Source organism: Cyanistes caeruleus, chromosome 13 (assembly GCF_971803275.1).
Source record: "Cyanistes caeruleus chromosome 13, bCyaCae1.hap1.1, whole genome shotgun sequence".
Taxonomy (NCBI): Eukaryota; Metazoa; Chordata; class Aves; order Passeriformes; family Paridae; genus Cyanistes; species Cyanistes caeruleus.
This window is the reverse complement of record NC_141713.1, coordinates 20,612,185-20,628,656: the sequence shown is the minus strand read 5'-3', so window position 1 is coordinate 20,628,656 and position 16,472 is coordinate 20,612,185. Positions and strand designations below refer to the sequence as shown.

At 50.0% G+C, this 16,472-nt stretch overlaps 1 long non-coding RNA gene across 1 annotated transcript; it reads right to left on the bottom strand.

Annotated features, from left to right (window-relative positions):
• Positions 1-4,505: 4,505 nt before the first annotated feature.
• Positions 4,506-10,551, bottom strand: LOC147650768 (uncharacterized). Its single transcript, XR_015275778.1, has 5 exons — positions 8,559-10,551; positions 8,227-8,464; positions 5,399-7,939; positions 5,076-5,309; positions 4,506-4,775 (listed from the first exon to the last, which is right to left on the bottom strand). It is a non-coding gene; the product is annotated as an uncharacterized LOC147650768 (long non-coding RNA).
• Between the last annotated feature and the right edge of the window lie 5,921 nt (positions 10,552-16,472).

Genomic DNA, 16,472 nt, shown 5'->3' with positions numbered 1-16,472 from the left:
AACACCTGGGCAGGCTGAGGATGCAGAGCAAAACCTGCAAATATCTACTGCTGATCGTGATCCTAGGGAATGCAGCTAAAGCCAGCCAAAAGCAATTTCTGGAAAGTCAAGCCTGCTTTACGTTTTCTGGAGTTTGGTTGTGCCAACTTCACCAGTCATTTCTAAAAAAGGAAAAGAAACTCCAAGCAAAACAGAGAAAAACGCAAAGAAACCAACCCAAAGAAACCAATCAAACAAACAGATAAAACACCCCCAATCAAACCAAAGGCAATGAGAAGTTAGGACTAGTTGTAAGGATATCACAGCAGGCGAATGGCTGCTTCCTACTTGGATCACCATCCAAAGCCACCTAGAACAACTTCTCCAAAACATATCCAACAGGAGAAATGGAAAAAGTGATCCATGGCAGCTCTTCATTGTGGAGAAGGATGAGCATGCAGTGGTACAGATTGCCCACCCTCCAGGCTGCTGTTTGCTCTGCTGAAAGACTCTTGCAGGACTGTGGCCCCTCTCCATGCAATGGAAATCCTTGCCACAGCTCTCAGTTGAGGCACTGGCATTTCCAGAGCCAGATTCAGGCACAATCCTACTGCCTGCTGAGCCTCTGGGAAAGGTGCTGAGCATCTTCAGGCCTAGAAGCACAAAAGAGCTCAGGCTCTCCCCGAACTGGGTTTTCAGGGCAGCTCTGCAAGATTTCTTCATCCCTCAACACGTCTGACTTTATGATGTCCAACGATGCATTTGGGTTTCTTCCGTCCTCTTGTGTGCCCGTGGGTAACCTTCCACGTGGATGAAGGAGATTGTGTACAGGACAATTGATTGCGGCATTGCCATTTGGCTTCACTGTCACTCAGTTGAACACGGTCCTTATCTAAGAAGGACTTCCAAGAAATGGGTAGGAGTTTTGGCTGTGAGAGGAGCAGAAAGCACATTTTCTACAGCAAATTGCTAGCTGATGCACTTTCCTCCCTGCCAAAATAGTGATTGCCATTCATCTTCCTGGGAAGAATGTAAAGACCCATTCAGAGATGCCAGGTTCAGCTGGCCTGTGGCTTTGTGTACCTCATTTCACATGTCCAATTTCAAGGGCCACTAAAAGAGGCTCATGTTTGCCTTGCTACCCACAAGTGCTGTAGGTATTTCCAGGAGAAGAGGGAAAACATCGCTGTCCTGTGGTGTGGTAGAAATGCCACCACAACTGTGATTGTGTGAGCAAAGCCAGCCAGTGCTTTTTGGGGCAGCAGCAGCAGCTGAGAGTGTGGCAGAGCGGTTTTGATACTCTTTTTAGAGTCCTGCAAGCATTGTTCCCGAAACAACCCACAGCTTTGCAAATGTGCCCGAAGAAAATGCAAAGAGAACTGGGGTGTGAAAATCAAAAATTGTTTATCTGTAGAAGAAAAGGAACAAGAATGAACTACACCACATATTTACACTGTAAGAATATTGGTAACAACAACAACAACAACAACAACAACAAACTATAGAACCTATTTACCTGAGAAGAGATCTAACAAAACTCTATGAAACGTATTTACAGACAACTTAAACAAACTCTAAAACCTCTATCCTGAACACAACAACTGTAAAACGTATGTACAGCAGGGTGGCATCTGTGTCTGTGATGTCCCTAAGTCCTGGAAGAAAAACAAGTAGCACGGTCAGTGCAGTCAGGCACGGAAGGGTGTTCCATGTGCTGCCGGGCTGGGACACTGGCCCAGTGGGACTCTGCTGCCAGAAGGGAGCCTGGCTGGGGGCTGTGGCCCAGGCACTGGAACAGGGCTTGTGTGGCCCACAGCAAGCCCAGGCCAGGCCAGGGATGGCCAGCAGAATGCAGTGCATGGGCTAGCGTGTCCCTGAGCAGAAAGTGCCCAGCCCGGCCCCAGGCTGGCAGCAGGGGACCCACTCTGCCTGTGGGGAGCACCTGCCTGTTCTGCTGCTGGCATCGGTCTTCATCCCAAGACCATGTCTTCCTCCTTGTCTTTTAGATCAATATCCATCTCTTCAATAGAATCTTTCCTTTCCACCTCCATCTCTTCCTCTGTCTCGTACATATCCGCATCCATCTCTTCCTCTCCAGTATCCTCTCCGTCCACTTCCATGGCTTCTTCTCTATCAGTCTGTGTATCGACGTCCGTCTCCTCCTCTCCGTCTGTGCCAGCCTGCAGAGGTAGCAAAATTTCCCACCCTGTCCCACAGAGCTCCAGCCCAGCCAGGCAGCTGCGGGGTGTCCGCCTCCGTGGAATAGTACCATACCTCTTTTGGAACAAATGCAGACATCCTGCAGGGATGGAGAGCAAAATCCAAGCGATGGGGAGCTTTGGGGACTGCTGGGGGAATCAGGGAGCAGGTGGCAACAAGGTGACAGGGGTAGGCTTGGAGCAGGGTGAATGAAGAGCGTGCTGGCACAAGGAGCCAAGGGTTGTGTTGTGGCCGTTGCTGGATGCTGGAAGTTCTAGCTGGACCGTGCACTGTGACATCACCGCCAGGAGTTCAGGCCCAGGCTGAAGTGGACAACGGAGACCGTAGAATGAATGACGGAATCCCTGGGTGCTTGGGCTTGGAAGGGACCCTAAAGACCATCTTGTTCCAAGCGGAGCAATCTTCGCCCAGAATAGGTTGCTCAGAGCCCCGCTCCCAGCTGGCCTTGGATGTTGCCAAGGATGGAGCATCCCCAGCCTCTGTGCACAGCCTGGGCCAGTGGCCCAGCAGCCTGAGTGGAAAAGAGCAGCTTCATTAGATCCAACTTCAAGCTCACTCCTGCAGTTGAAAGGCTTCTCCTCTCTGTGCCCATCTTTCCTAGAGCTGCAGGGAGGCCTCGCCAGCCCCCTTCTCTTTCCAGGCTGAGCATCCCCAGCCCCACACGGACAGCAGTCCGATGCGTGGCAGTCAAGGCTAAAGGGTAGCAAATGGCTACATCAGGAAGTGAAAGATGGAAGCTTTTGGAGATGGAAGCTTTACCTCTAAATGTAGAAAAGAAAGAAAAGTGGAGGGGGAAATGGTGGGACTCTGGCTCTGTTCTAACTGGCAAAGATTTTCTTTTCTTCTTTTCTGTCGTGCTAACCCAAGTTTTGTTGTTTGAAAGGAGGTTTAGCAAAATATCCATCGTCTTCTCCACTGCTGAAACACTGAACAACACCTGGGCAGGCTGAGGATGCAGAGCAAAACCTGCAAATATCTACTGCTGATCGTGATCCTGGGGAATGCAACTAAAGCCAGCCAAAAGCAATTTCTGGAAAGTCAAGCCTGCTTTACGTTTTCTGGAGTTTGCTTGTGCCAACTTCACCAGTCATTTCTAAAAAAGGAAAAGAAACTCCAAGCAAAACAGAGAAAAACACAAAGAAACCAACCCAAAGAAACCAATCAAACAAACAGATAAAACACCCCCAATCAAACCAAAGGCAATGAGAAGTTAGGACTAGTTGTAAGGATATCACAGCAGGCGAATGGCTGCTTCCTACTTGGATCACCATCCAAAGCCACCTAGAACAACTTCTCCAAAACATATCCAACAGGACAAATGGAAAAAGTGATCCATGGCAGCTCTGCATTGTGGAGAAGGATGAGCATGCAGTGGTACAGATTGCCCACCCTCCAGGCTGCTGTTTGCTCTGCTGAAAGACTCTTGCAGGACTGTGGCCCCTCTCCATGCAATGGAAATCCTTGCCACAGCTCTCAGTTGAGGCACTGGCATTTCCAGAGACAGATTCAGGCACAATCCTACTGCCTGCTGAGCATCTGGGAAAGGTGCTGAGCATCTTCAGGCCTAGAAGCACAAAAGAGCTCAGGCTCTCCCCGAACTGGGTTTTCAGGGCAGCTTTCCATATCTCTGCAAGATTTCTTCATCCCTCAACACGTCTGACTTTATTATGTCCAACGATGCATTTGGGTTTCTTCCGTCCTCTTGTGTGCCCGTGGGTAACCTTCCACGTGGATGAAGGAGATTGTGTACAGGACAATTGATTGCGGCATTGCCATTTGGCTTCACTGTCACTCAGTTGAACACGGTCCTTATCTAAGAAGGACTTCCAAGAAATGGGTAGGAGTTTTGGCTGTGAGAGGAGCAGAAAGCACATTTTCTACAGCAAATTGCTTGCTGATGCACTTTCCTCCCTGCCAAAATAGTGATTGCCATTCATCTTCCTGGGAAGAATGTAAAGACCCATTCAGAGATGCCAGGTTCAGCTGGCCTGTGGCTTTGTGTACCTCATTTCACATGTCCAATTTCAAGGGCCACTAAAAGAGGCTCATGTTTGCCTTGCTACCCACAAGTGCTGTAGGTATTTCCAGGAGAAGAGGGAAAACATCGCTGTCCTGTGGTGTGGTAGAAATGCCACCACAACTGTGATTGTGTGAGCAAAGCCAGCCAGTGCTTTTTGGGGCAGCAGCAGCAGCTGAGAGTGTGGCAGAGCGGTTTTGATACTCTTTTTAGAGTCCTGCAAGCATTGTTCCCGAAACAACCCACAGCTTTGCAAATGTGCCCGAAGAAAATGCAAAGAGAACTGGGGTGTGAAAATCAAAAACTGTTTATCTGTAGAAGAAAAGGAACAAGAATGAACTACACCACATATTTACACTGTAAGAATATTGGTAACAACAACAACAACAACAACAACAACAAACTATAGAACCTATTTACCTGAGAACAGATCTAACAAAACTCTATGAAACGTATTTACAGGCAACTTAAACAAACTCTAAAACCTCTATCCTGAACACAACAACTGTAAAACGTATGTACAGCAGGGTGGCATCTGTGTCTGTGATGTCCCTAAGTCCTGGAAGAAAAACAAGTAGCACGGTCAGTGCAGTCAGGCACGGAAGGGTGTTCCATGTGCTGCCGGGCTGGGACACTGGTCCAGTGGGACTCTGCTGCCAGAAGGGAGCCTGGCTGGGGGCTGTGGCCCGTGGCCCAGGCACTGGAACAGGGCTTGTGTGGCCCACAGCAAGCCCAGGCCAGGCCAGGGATGGCCAGCAGAATGCAGTGCATGGGCTAGCGTGTCCCTGAGCAGGAAGTGCCCAGCCCGGCCCCAGGCTGGCAGCAGGGGACCCACTCTGCCTGTGGGGGGAGCACCTGCCTGTTCTGCTGCTGGCATCGGTCTTCATCCCAAGACCATGTCTTCCTCCTTGTCTTTTAGATCAATATCCATCTCTTCAATATAATCTTTCGTTTCCACCTCCATCTCTTCCTCTGTCTCGTACATATCCACATCCATCTCTTCCTCTCCAGTATCCTCTCCGTCCACTTCCATGGCTTCTTCTCTATCAGTCTGTGTATCGACGTCCGTCTCCTCCTCTCCGTCTGTGCCAGCCTGCAGAGGTAGCAAAATTTCCCACCCTGTCCCACAGAGCTCCAGCCCAGCCAGGCAGCTGCGGGGTGTCCGTCTCCGTGGAATAGTACCATAGCTCTTTTGGAACAAATGCACACATCCTGCAGGGATGGAGAGCAAAATCCAAGCGATGGGGAGCTTTGGGGACTGCTGGGGGAATCAGGGAGCAGGTGGCAACAAGGTGACAGGGGTAGGCTTGGAGCAGGGTGAATGAAGAGCGTGCTGGCACAAGGAGCCAAGGGTTGTGTTGTGGCCGTTGCTGGATGCTGGAAGTTCTAGCTGGAGCGTGCGCTGTGACATCACCGCCAGGAGTTCAGGCCCAGGCTGAAGTGGACAACGGAGACCGTCGAATGAATGATGGAATCCCTGGGTGCTTGGGCTTGGAAGGGACCCTAAAGACCATCTTGTTCCAAGCGGAGCAATCTTCGCCCAGAATAGGTTGCTCAGAGCCCCGCTCCCAGCTGGCCTTGGATGTTGCCAAGGATGGAGCATCCCCAGCCTCTGTGCACAGCCTGGGCCAGTGGCCCAGCAGCCGGAGTGGAAAAGAGCAGCTTCATTAGATCCAACTTCAAGCTCACTCCTGCAGTTGAAAGGCTTCTCCTCTCTGTGCCCATCTTTCCTAGAGCTGCAGGGAGGCCTCGCCAGCCCCCTTCTCTTTCCAGGCTGAGCATCCCCAGCCCCACACGGACAGCAGTCCGATGCGTGGCAGTCAAGGCTAAAGGGTAGCAAATGGCTACATCAGGAAGTGAGAGATGGAAGCTTTTGGAGATGGAAGCTTTACCTCTAAATGTAGAAAAGAAAGAGAAGTGGAGGGGGAAATGGTGGGACTCTGGCTCTGTTCTAACTGGCGAAGATTTTCTTTTCTTCTTTTCTGTCGTGCTAACCCAAGTTTTGTTGTTTGAAAGGAGGTTTAGCAAAATATCCATCGTCTTCTCCACTGCTGAAACACTGAACAACATCTGGGCAGGCTGAGGATGCAGAGCCAAACCTGCAAATATCTACTGCTGATCGTGATCCTGGGGAATGCAGCTAAAGCCAGCCAAAAGCAATTTCTGGAAAGTCAAGCCTGCTTTACGTTTTCTGGAGTTTGGTTGTGCCAACTTCACCAGTCATTTCTAAAAAAGGAAAAGAAACTCCAAGCAAAAGAGAGAAAAACACAAAGAAACCAACCCAAAGAAACCAATCAAACAAACAGATAAAACACCCCCAATCAAACCAAAGGCAATGAGAAGTTAGGACTAGTTGTAAGGATATCACAGCAGGCGAATGGCTGCTTCCTACTTGGATCACCATCCAAAGCCACCTAGAACAACTTCTCCAACACATATCCAACAGCAGAAATGGAAAAAGTGATCCATGGCAGCTCTGCATTGTGGTGAAGGATGAGCATGCAGTGGTACAGATTGCCCACCCTCCAGGCTGCTGTTTGCTCTGCTGAAAGACTCTTGCAGGACTGTGGCCCCTCTCCATGCAATGGAAATCATTGCCACAGCTCTCAGTTGAGGCACTGGCATTTCCAGAGCCAGATTCAGGCACAATCCTACTGCCTGCTGAGCATCTGGGAAAGGTGCTGAGCATCTTCAGGCCTAGAAGCACAAAAGAGCTAAGGCTCTCCCCGAACTGGGTTTTCAGGGCAGCTTTCCATATCTCTGCAAGATTTCTTCATCCCTCAACACGTCTGACTTTATTATGTCCAACGATGCATTTGGGTTTCTTCCGTCCTCTTGTGTGCCCGTGAGTAACCTTCCACGTGGATGAAGGAGATTGTGTACAGGACAATTGATTGCGGCATTGCCATTTGGCTTCACTGTCACTCAGTTGAACACGGTCCTTATCTAAGAAGGACTTCCAAGAAATGGCTAGGAGTTTTGGCTGTGAGAGGAGCAGAAAGCACATTTTCTACAGCAAATTGCTAGCTGATGCACTTTCCTCCCTGCCAAAATAGTGATTGCCATTCATCTTCCTGGGAAGAATGTAAAGACCCATTCAGAGATGCCAGGTTCAGCTGGCCTGTGGCTTTGTGTACCTCATTTCACATGTCCAATTTCAAGGGCCACTAAAAGAGGCTCATGTTTGCCTTGCTACCCACAAGTGCTGTAGGTATTTCCAGGAGAAGAGGGAAAACATCGCTGTCCTGTGGTGTGGTAGAAATGCCACCACAACTGTGATTGTGTGAGCAAAGACAGCCTGTGCTTTTTGGGGCAGCAGCAGCAGCTGAGAGTGTGGCAGAGCGGTTTTGATACTCTTTTTAGAGTCCTGCAAACATTGTTCCCGAAACAACCCACAGCTTTGCAAATGTGCCCGAAGAAAATGCAAAGAGAATGCAAAGAGAACTGGGGTGTGAAAATCAAAGACTGTTTATCTGTAGAAGAAAAGGAACAAGAATGAACTACACCACATATTTACACTGTAAGAATATTGGTAACAACAACAACAACAACAACAACAACAACAAACTATAGAACCTATTTACCTGAGAACAGATCTAACAAAACTCTATGAAACGTATTTACAGACAACTTAAACAAACTCTAAAACCTCTATCCTGAACACAACAACTGTAAAACGTATGTACAGCAGGGTGGCATCTGTGTCTGTGATGTCCCTAAGTCCTGGAAGAAAAACAAGTAGCACGGTCAGTGCAGTCAGGCACGGAAGGGTGTTCCATGTGCTGCCGGGCTGGGACACTGGCCCAGTGGGACTCTGCTGCCAGAAGGGAGCCTGGCTGGGGGCTGTGGCCCAGGCACTGGAACAGGGCTTGTGTGGCCCACAGCAAGCCCAGGCCAGGCCAGGGATGGCCAGCAGAATCCAGTGCATGGGCTAGCGTGTCCCTGAGCAGGGAGTGCCCAGCCCGGCCCCAGGCTGGCAGCAGGGGACCCACTCTGCCTGTGGGGAGCACCTGCCTATTCTGCTGCTGGCATCGGTCTTCATCCCAAGACCATGTCTTCCTCCTTGTCTTTTAGATCAATATCCATCTCTTCAATAGAATCTTTCCTTTCCACCTCCATCTCTTCCTCTGTCTCGTACATATCCGCATCCATCTCTTCCTCTCCAGTATCCTCTCCGTCCACTTCCATGGCTTCTTCTCTATCAGTCTGTGTATCGACGTCCGTCTCCTCCTCTCCGTCTGTGCCAGCCTGCAGAGGTAGCAAAATTTCCCACCCTGTCCCACAGAGCTCCAGCCCAGCCAGGCAGCTGCGGGGTGTCCGCCTCCGTGGAATAGTACCATACCTCTTTTGGAACAAATGCAGACATCCTGCAGGGATGGAGAGCAAAATCCAAGCGATGGGGAGCTTTGGGGACTGCTGGGGGAATCAGGGAGCAGGTGGCAACAAGGTGACAGGGGTAGGCTTGGAGCAGGGTGAATGAAGAGCGTGCTGGCACAAGGAGCCAAGGGTTGTGTTGTGGCCGTTGCTGGATGCTGGAAGTTCTAGCTGGAGTGTGCACTGTGACATCACCGCCAGGAGTTCAGGCCCAGGCTGAAGTGGACAACGGAGACCGTAGAATGAATGATGGAATCCCTGGGTGCTTGGGCTTGGAAGGGACCCTAAAGACCATCTTGTTCCAAGCGGAGCAATCTTCGCCCAGAATAGGTTGCTCAGAGCCCCGCTCCCAGCTGGCCTTGGATGTTGCCAAGGATGGAGCATCCCCAGCCTCTGTGCACAGCCTGGGCCAGTGCCCCAGCAGCCTGAGTGGAAAAGAGCAGCTTCATTAGATCCAACTTCAAGCTCACTCCTGCAGTTGAAAGGCTTCTCCTGTCTGTGCCCATCTTTCCTAGAGCTGCAGGGAGGCCTCGCCAGCCCCCTTCTCTTTCCAGGCTGAGCATCCCCAGCCCCACACGGACAGCAGTCCGATGCGTGGCAGTCAAGGCTAAAGGGTAGCAAATGGCTACATCAGGAAGTGAGAGATGGAAGCTTTTGGAGATGGAAGCTTTACCTCTAAATGTAGAAAAGAAAGAAAAGTGGAGGGAGAAATGGTGGGACTCTGGCTCTGTTCTAACTGGCGAAGATTTTCTTTTCTTCTTTTCTGTCGTGCTAACCCAAGTTTTGTTGTTTGAAAGGAGGTTTAGCAAAATATCCATCGTCTTCTCCACTGCTGAAACACTGAACAACATCTGGGCAGGCTGAGGATGCAGAGCAAAACCTGCAAATATCTACTGCTGATTGTGATCCTGGGGAATGCAGCTAAAGCCAGCCAAAAGCAATTTCTGGAAAGTCAAGCCTGCTTTACGTTTTCTGGAGTTTGCTTGTGCCAACTTCACCAGTCATTTCTAAAAAAGGAAAAGAAACTCCAAGCAAAACAGAGAAAAACACAAAGAAACCAACCCAAAGAAACCAATCAAACAAACAGAGAAAACACCCCCAATCAAACCAAAGGCAATGAGAAGTTAGGACTAGTTGTAAGGATATCACAGCAGGCGAATGGCTGCTTCCTACTTGGATCACCATCCAAAGCCACCTAGAACAACTTCTCCAAAACATATCCAACAGGAGAAAGGGAAAAAGTGATCCATGGCAGCTCTGCATTGTGGTGAAGGATGAGCATGCAGTGGTCCAGATTGCCCACCCTCCAGGCTGCTGTTTGCTCTGCTGAAAGACTCTTGCAGGACTGTGGCCCCTCTCCATGCAATGGAAATCCTTGCCACAGCTCTCAGTTGAGGCACTGGCATTTCCAGAGCCAGATTCAGGCACAATCCTACTGCCTGCTGAGCATCTGGGAAAGGTGCTGAGCATCTTCAGGCCTAGAAGCACAAAAGAGCTCAGGCTCTCCCCAAACTGGGTTTTCAGGGCAGCTTTCCGTATCTCTGCAAGATTTCTTCATCCCTCAACACGTCTGACTTTATTATGTCCAACGATGCATTTGGGTTTCTTCCGTCCTCTTGTGTGCCCGTGGGTAACCTTCCACGTGGATGAAGGAGATTGTGTACAGGACAATTGATTGCGGCATTGCCATTTGGCTTCACTGTCACTCAGTTGAACACGGTCCTTATCTAAGAAGGACTTCCAAGAAATGGGTAGGAGTTTTGGCTGTGAGAGGAGCAGAAAGCACATTTTCTACAGCAAATTGCTTGCTGATGCACTTTCCTCCCTGCCAAAATAGTGATTGCCATTCATCTTCCTGGGAAGAATGTAAAGACCCATTCAGAGATGCCAGGTTCAGCTGGCCTGTGGCTTTGTGTGCCTCATTTCACATGTCCAATTTCAAGGGCCACTAAAAGAGGCTCATGTTTGCCTTGCTACCCACAAGTGCTGTAGGTATTTCCAGGAGAAGAGGGAAAACATCGCTGTCCTGTGGTGTGGTAGAAATGCCACCACAACTGTGATTGTGTGAGCAAAGACAGCCTGTGCTTTTTGGGGCAGCAGCAGCAGCTGAGAGTGTGGCAGAGCGGTTTTGATACTCTTTTTAGAGTCCTGCAAACATTGTTCCCGAAACAAGCCACAGCTTTGCAAATGTGCCCGAAGAAAATGCAAAGAGAACTGGGGTGTGAAAATCAAAGACTGTTTATCTGTAGAAGAAAAGGAACAAGAATGAACTACACCACATATTTACACTGTAAGAATATTGGTAACAACAACAACAACAACAACAACAAACTATAGAACCTATTTACCTGAGAAGAGATCTAACAAAACTCCATGAAACGTATTTACAGACAACTTAAACAAACTCTAAAACCTCTATCCTGAACACAACAACTGTAAAATGTATGTACAGCAGGGTGGCATCTGTGTCTGTGATGTCCCTAAGTCCTGGAAGAAAAACAAGTAGCACGGTCAGTGCAGTCAGGCACGGAAGGGTGTTCCATGTGCTGCCGGGCTGGGACACTGGCCCAGTGGGACTCTGCTGCCAGAAGGGAGCCTGGCTGGGGGCTGTGGCCCAGGCACTGGAACAGGGCTTGTGTGGCCCACAGCAAGCCCAGGCCAGGCCAGGGATGGCCAGCAGAATGCAGTGCATGGGCTAGCGTGTCCCTGAGCAGGAAGTGCCCAGCCCGGCCCCAGGCTGGCAGCAGGGGACCCACTCTGCCTGTGGGGAGCACCTGCCTGTTCTGCTGCTGGCATCGGTCTTCATCCCAAGACCATGTCTTCCTCCTTGTCTTTTAGATCAATATCCATCTCTTCAATAGAATCTTTCCTTTCCACCTCCATCTCTTCCTCTGTCTCGTACATATCCACATCCATCTCTTCCTCTCCAGTATCCTCTCCGTCCACTTCCATGGCTTCTTCTCTATCAGTCTGTGTATCGACGTCCGTCTCCTCCTCTCCGTCTGTGCCAGCCTGCAGAGGTAGCAAAATATCCCACCCTGTCCCACAGAGCTCCAGCCCAGCCAGGCAGCTGCGGGGTGTCCGTCTCCGTGGAATAGTACCATACCTCTTTTGGAACAAATGCAGACATCCTGCAGGGATGGAGAGCAAAATCCAAGCGATGGGGAGCTTTGGGGACTGCTGGGGGAATCAGGGAGCAGGTGGCAACAAGGTGACAGGGGTAGGCTTGGAGCAGGGTGAATGAAGAGCGTGCTGGCACAAGGAGCCAAGGGTTGTGTTGTGGCCGTTGCTGGATGCTGGAACTTCTAGCTGGAGCGTGCACTGTGACATCACCGCCAGAAGTTCAGGCCCAGGCTGAAGAGGACAACGGAGACCGTAGAATGAATGACGGAATCCATGGGTGCTTGGGCTTGGAAGGGACCCTAAAGACCATCTTGTTCCAAGCGGAGCAATCTTCGCCCAGAATAGGTTGCTCAGAGCCCCGCTCCCAGCTGGCCTTGGATGTTGCCAAGGATGGAGCATCCCCAGCCTCTGTGCACAGCCTGGGCCAGTGGCCCAGCAGCCGGAGTGGAAAAGAGCAGCTTCATTAGATCCAACTTCAAGCTCACTCCTGCAGTTGAAAGGCTTCTCCTGTCTGTGCCCATCTTTCCTAGAGCTGCAGGGAGGCCTCGCCAGCCCCCTTCTCTTTCCAGGCTGAGCATCCCCAGCCCCACACGGACAGCAGTCCGATGCGTGGCAGTCAAGGCTAAAGGGTAGCAAATGGCTACATCAGGAAGTGAGAGATGGAAGCTTTTGGAGATGGAAGCTTTACCTCTAAATGTAGAAAAGAAAGAAAAGTGGAGGGAGAAATGGTGGGACTCTGGCTCTGTTCTAACTGGCGAAGATTTTCTTTTCTTCTTTTCTGTCGTGCTAACCCAAGTTTTGTTGTTTGAAAGGAGGTTTAGCAAAATATCCATCGTCTTCTCCACTGCTGAAACACTGAACAACATCTGGGCAGGCTGAGGATGCAGAGCAAAACCTGCAAATATCTACTGCTGATCGTGATCCTGGGGAATGCAGCTAAAGCCAGCCAAAAGCAATTTCTGGAAAGTCAAGCCTGCTTTACGTTTTCTGGAGTTTGCTTGTGCCAACTTCACCAGTCATTTCTAAAAAAGGAAAAGAAACTCCAAGCAAAACAGAGAAAAACACAAAGAAACCAACCCAAAGAAACCAATCAAACAAACAGAGAAAACACCCCCAATCAAACCAAAGGCAATGAGAAGTTAGGACTAGTTGTAAGGATATCACAGCAGGCGAATGGCTGCTTCCTACTTGGATCACCATCCAAAGCCACCTAGAACAACTTCTCCAAAACATATCCAACAGGAGAAATGGAAAAAGTGATCCATGGCAGCTCTGCATTGTGGTGAAGGATGAGCATGCAGTGGTCCAGATTGCCCACCCTCCAGGCTGCTGTTTGCTCTGCTGAAAGACTCTTGCAGGACTGTGGCCCCTCTCCATGCAATGGAAATCCTTGCCACAGCTCTCAGTTGAGGCACTGGCATTTCCAGAGCCAGATTCAGGCACAATCCTACTGCCTGCTGAGCATCTGGGAAAGGTGCTGAGCATCTTCAGGCCTAGAAGCACAAAAGAGCTCAGGCTCTCCCCAAACTGGGTTTTCAGGGCAGCTTTCCGTATCTCTGCAAGATTTCTTCATCCCTCAACACGTCTGACTTTATTATGTCCAACGATGCATTTGGGTTTCTTCCGTCCTCTTGTGTGCCCGTGGGTAACCTTCCACGTGGATGAAGGAGATTGTGTACAGGACAATTGATTGCGGCATTGCCATTTGGCTTCACTGTCACTCAGTTGAACACGGTCCTTATCTAAGAAGGACTTCCAAGAAATGGGTAGGAGTTTTGGCTGTGAGAGGAGCAGAAAGCACATTTTCTACAGCAAATTGCTTGCTGATGCACTTTCCTCCCTGCCAAAATAGTGATTGCCATTCATCTTCCTGGGAAGAATGTAAAGACCCATTCAGAGATGCCAGGTTCAGCTGGCCTGTGGCTTTGTGTGCCTCATTTCACATGTCCAATTTCAAGGGCCACTAAAAGAGGCTCATGTTTGCCTTGCTACCCACAAGTGCTGTAGGTATTTCCAGGAGAAGAGGGAAAACATCGCTGTCCTGTGGTGTGGTAGAAATGCCACCACAACTGTGATTGTGTGAGCAAAGACAGCCTGTGCTTTTTGGGGCAGCAGCAGCAGCTGAGAGTGTGGCAGAGCGGTTTTGATACTCTTTTTAGAGTCCTGCAAACATTGTTCCCGAAACAAGCCACAGCTTTGCAAATGTGCCCGAAGAAAATGCAAAGAGAACTGGGGTGTGAAAATCAAAGACTGTTTATCTGTAGAAGAAAAGGAACAAGAATGAACTACACCACATATTTACACTGTAAGAATATTGGTAACAACAACAACAACAACAACAACAAACTATAGAACCTATTTACCTGAGAAGAGATCTAACAAAACTCCATGAAACGTATTTACAGACAACTTAAACAAACTCTAAAACCTCTATCCTGAACACAACAACTGTAAAATGTATGTACAGCAGGGTGGCATCTGTGTCTGTGATGTCCCTAAGTCCTGGAAGAAAAACAAGTAGCACGGTCAGTGCAGTCAGGCACGGAAGGGTGTTCCATGTGCTGCCGGGCTGGGACACTGGCCCAGTGGGACTCTGCTGCCAGAAGGGAGCCTGGCTGGGGGCTGTGGCCCAGGCACTGGAACAGGGCTTGTGTGGCCCACAGCAAGCCCAGGCCAGGCCAGGGATGGCCAGCAGAATGCAGTGCATGGGCTAGCGTGTCCCTGAGCAGGAAGTGCCCAGCCCGGCCCCAGGCTGGCAGCAGGGGACCCACTCTGCCTGTGGGGAGCACCTGCCTGTTCTGCTGCTGGCATCGGTCTTCATCCCAAGACCATGTCTTCCTCCTTGTCTTTTAGATCAATATCCATCTCTTCAATAGAATCTTTCCTTTCCACCTCCATCTCTTCCTCTGTCTCGTACATATCCACATCCATCTCTTCCTCTCCAGTATCCTCTCCGTCCACTTCCATGGCTTCTTCTCTATCAGTCTGTGTATCGACGTCCGTCTCCTCCTCTCCGTCTGTGCCAGCCTGCAGAGGTAGCAAAATATCCCACCCTGTCCCACAGAGCTCCAGCCCAGCCAGGCAGCTGCGGGGTGTCCGTCTCCGTGGAATAGTACCATACCTCTTTTGGAACAAATGCAGACATCCTGCAGGGATGGAGAGCAAAATCCAAGCGATGGGGAGCTTTGGGGACTGCTGGGGGAATCAGGGAGCAGGTGGCAACAAGGTGACAGGGGTAGGCTTGGAGCAGGGTGAATGAAGAGCGTGCTGGCACAAGGAGCCAAGGGTTGTGTTGTGGCCGTTGCTGGATGCTGGAACTTCTAGCTGGAGCGTGCACTGTGACATCACCGCCAGAAGTTCAGGCCCAGGCTGAAGAGGACAACGGAGACCGTAGAATGAATGACGGAATCCATGGGTGCTTGGGCTTGGAAGGGACCCTAAAGACCATCTTGTTCCAAGCGGAGCAATCTTCGCCCAGAATAGGTTGCTCAGAGCCCCGCTCCCAGCTGGCCTTGGATGTTGCCAAGGATGGAGCATCCCCAGCCTCTGTGCACAGCCTGGGCCAGTGGCCCAGCAGCCGGAGTGGAAAAGAGCAGCTTCATTAGATCCAACTTCAAGCTCACTCCTGCAGTTGAAAGGCTTCTCCTGTCTGTGCCCATCTTTCCTAGAGCTGCAGGGAGGCCTCGCCAGCCCCCTTCTCTTTCCAGGCTGAGCATCCCCAGCCCCACACGGACAGCAGTCCGATGCGTGGCAGTCAAGGCTAAAGGGTAGCAAATGGCTACATCAGGAAGTGAGAGATGGAAGCTTTTGGAGATGGAAGCTTTACCTCTAAATGTAGAAAAGAAAGAAAAGTGGAGGGAGAAATGGTGGGACTCTGGCTCTGTTCTAACTGGCGAAGATTTTCTTTTCTTCTTTTCTGTCGTGCTAACCCAAGTTTTGTTGTTTGAAAGGAGGTTTAGCAAAATATCCATCGTCTTCTCCACTGCTGAAACACTGAACAACATCTGGGCAGGCTGAGGATGCAGAGCAAAACCTGCAAATATCTACTGCTGATCGTGATCCTGGGGAATGCAGCTAAAGCCAGCCAAAAGCAATTTCTGGAAAGTCAAGCCTGCTTTACGTTTTCTGGAGTTTGGTTGTGCCAACTTCACCAGTCATTTCTAAAAAAGGAAAAGAAACTCCAAGCAAAACAGAGAAAAACACAAAGAAACCAACCCAAAGAAACCAATCAAACAAACAGAGAAAACACCCCCAATCAAACCAAAGGCAATGAGAAGTTAGGACTAGTTGTAAGGATATCACAGCAGGCGAATGGCTGCTTCCTACTTGGATCACCATCCAAAGCCACCTAGAACAACTTCTCCAAAACATATCCAACAGGAGAAATGGAAAAAATGATCCATGGCAGCTCTGCATTGTGGTGAAGGATGAGCATGCAGTGGTCCAGATGCAGCATTGCCCACCCTCCAGGCTGCTGTTTGCTCTGCTGAAAGACTCTTGCAGGACTGTGGCCCCTCTCCGTGCAATGGAAATCATTGCCACAGCTCTCAGTTGAGGCACTGGCATTTCCAGAGCCAGATTCAGGCACAATCCTACTGCCTGCTGAGCATCTGGGAAAGGTGCTGAGCATCTTCAGGCCTAGAAGCACAAAAGAGCTCAGGCTCTCCCCGAACTGGGTTTTCAGGGCAGCTTTCCATATCTCTGCAAGATTTCTTCATCCCTCAACACGTCTGACTTTATGTCCAACGATGCATTTGGG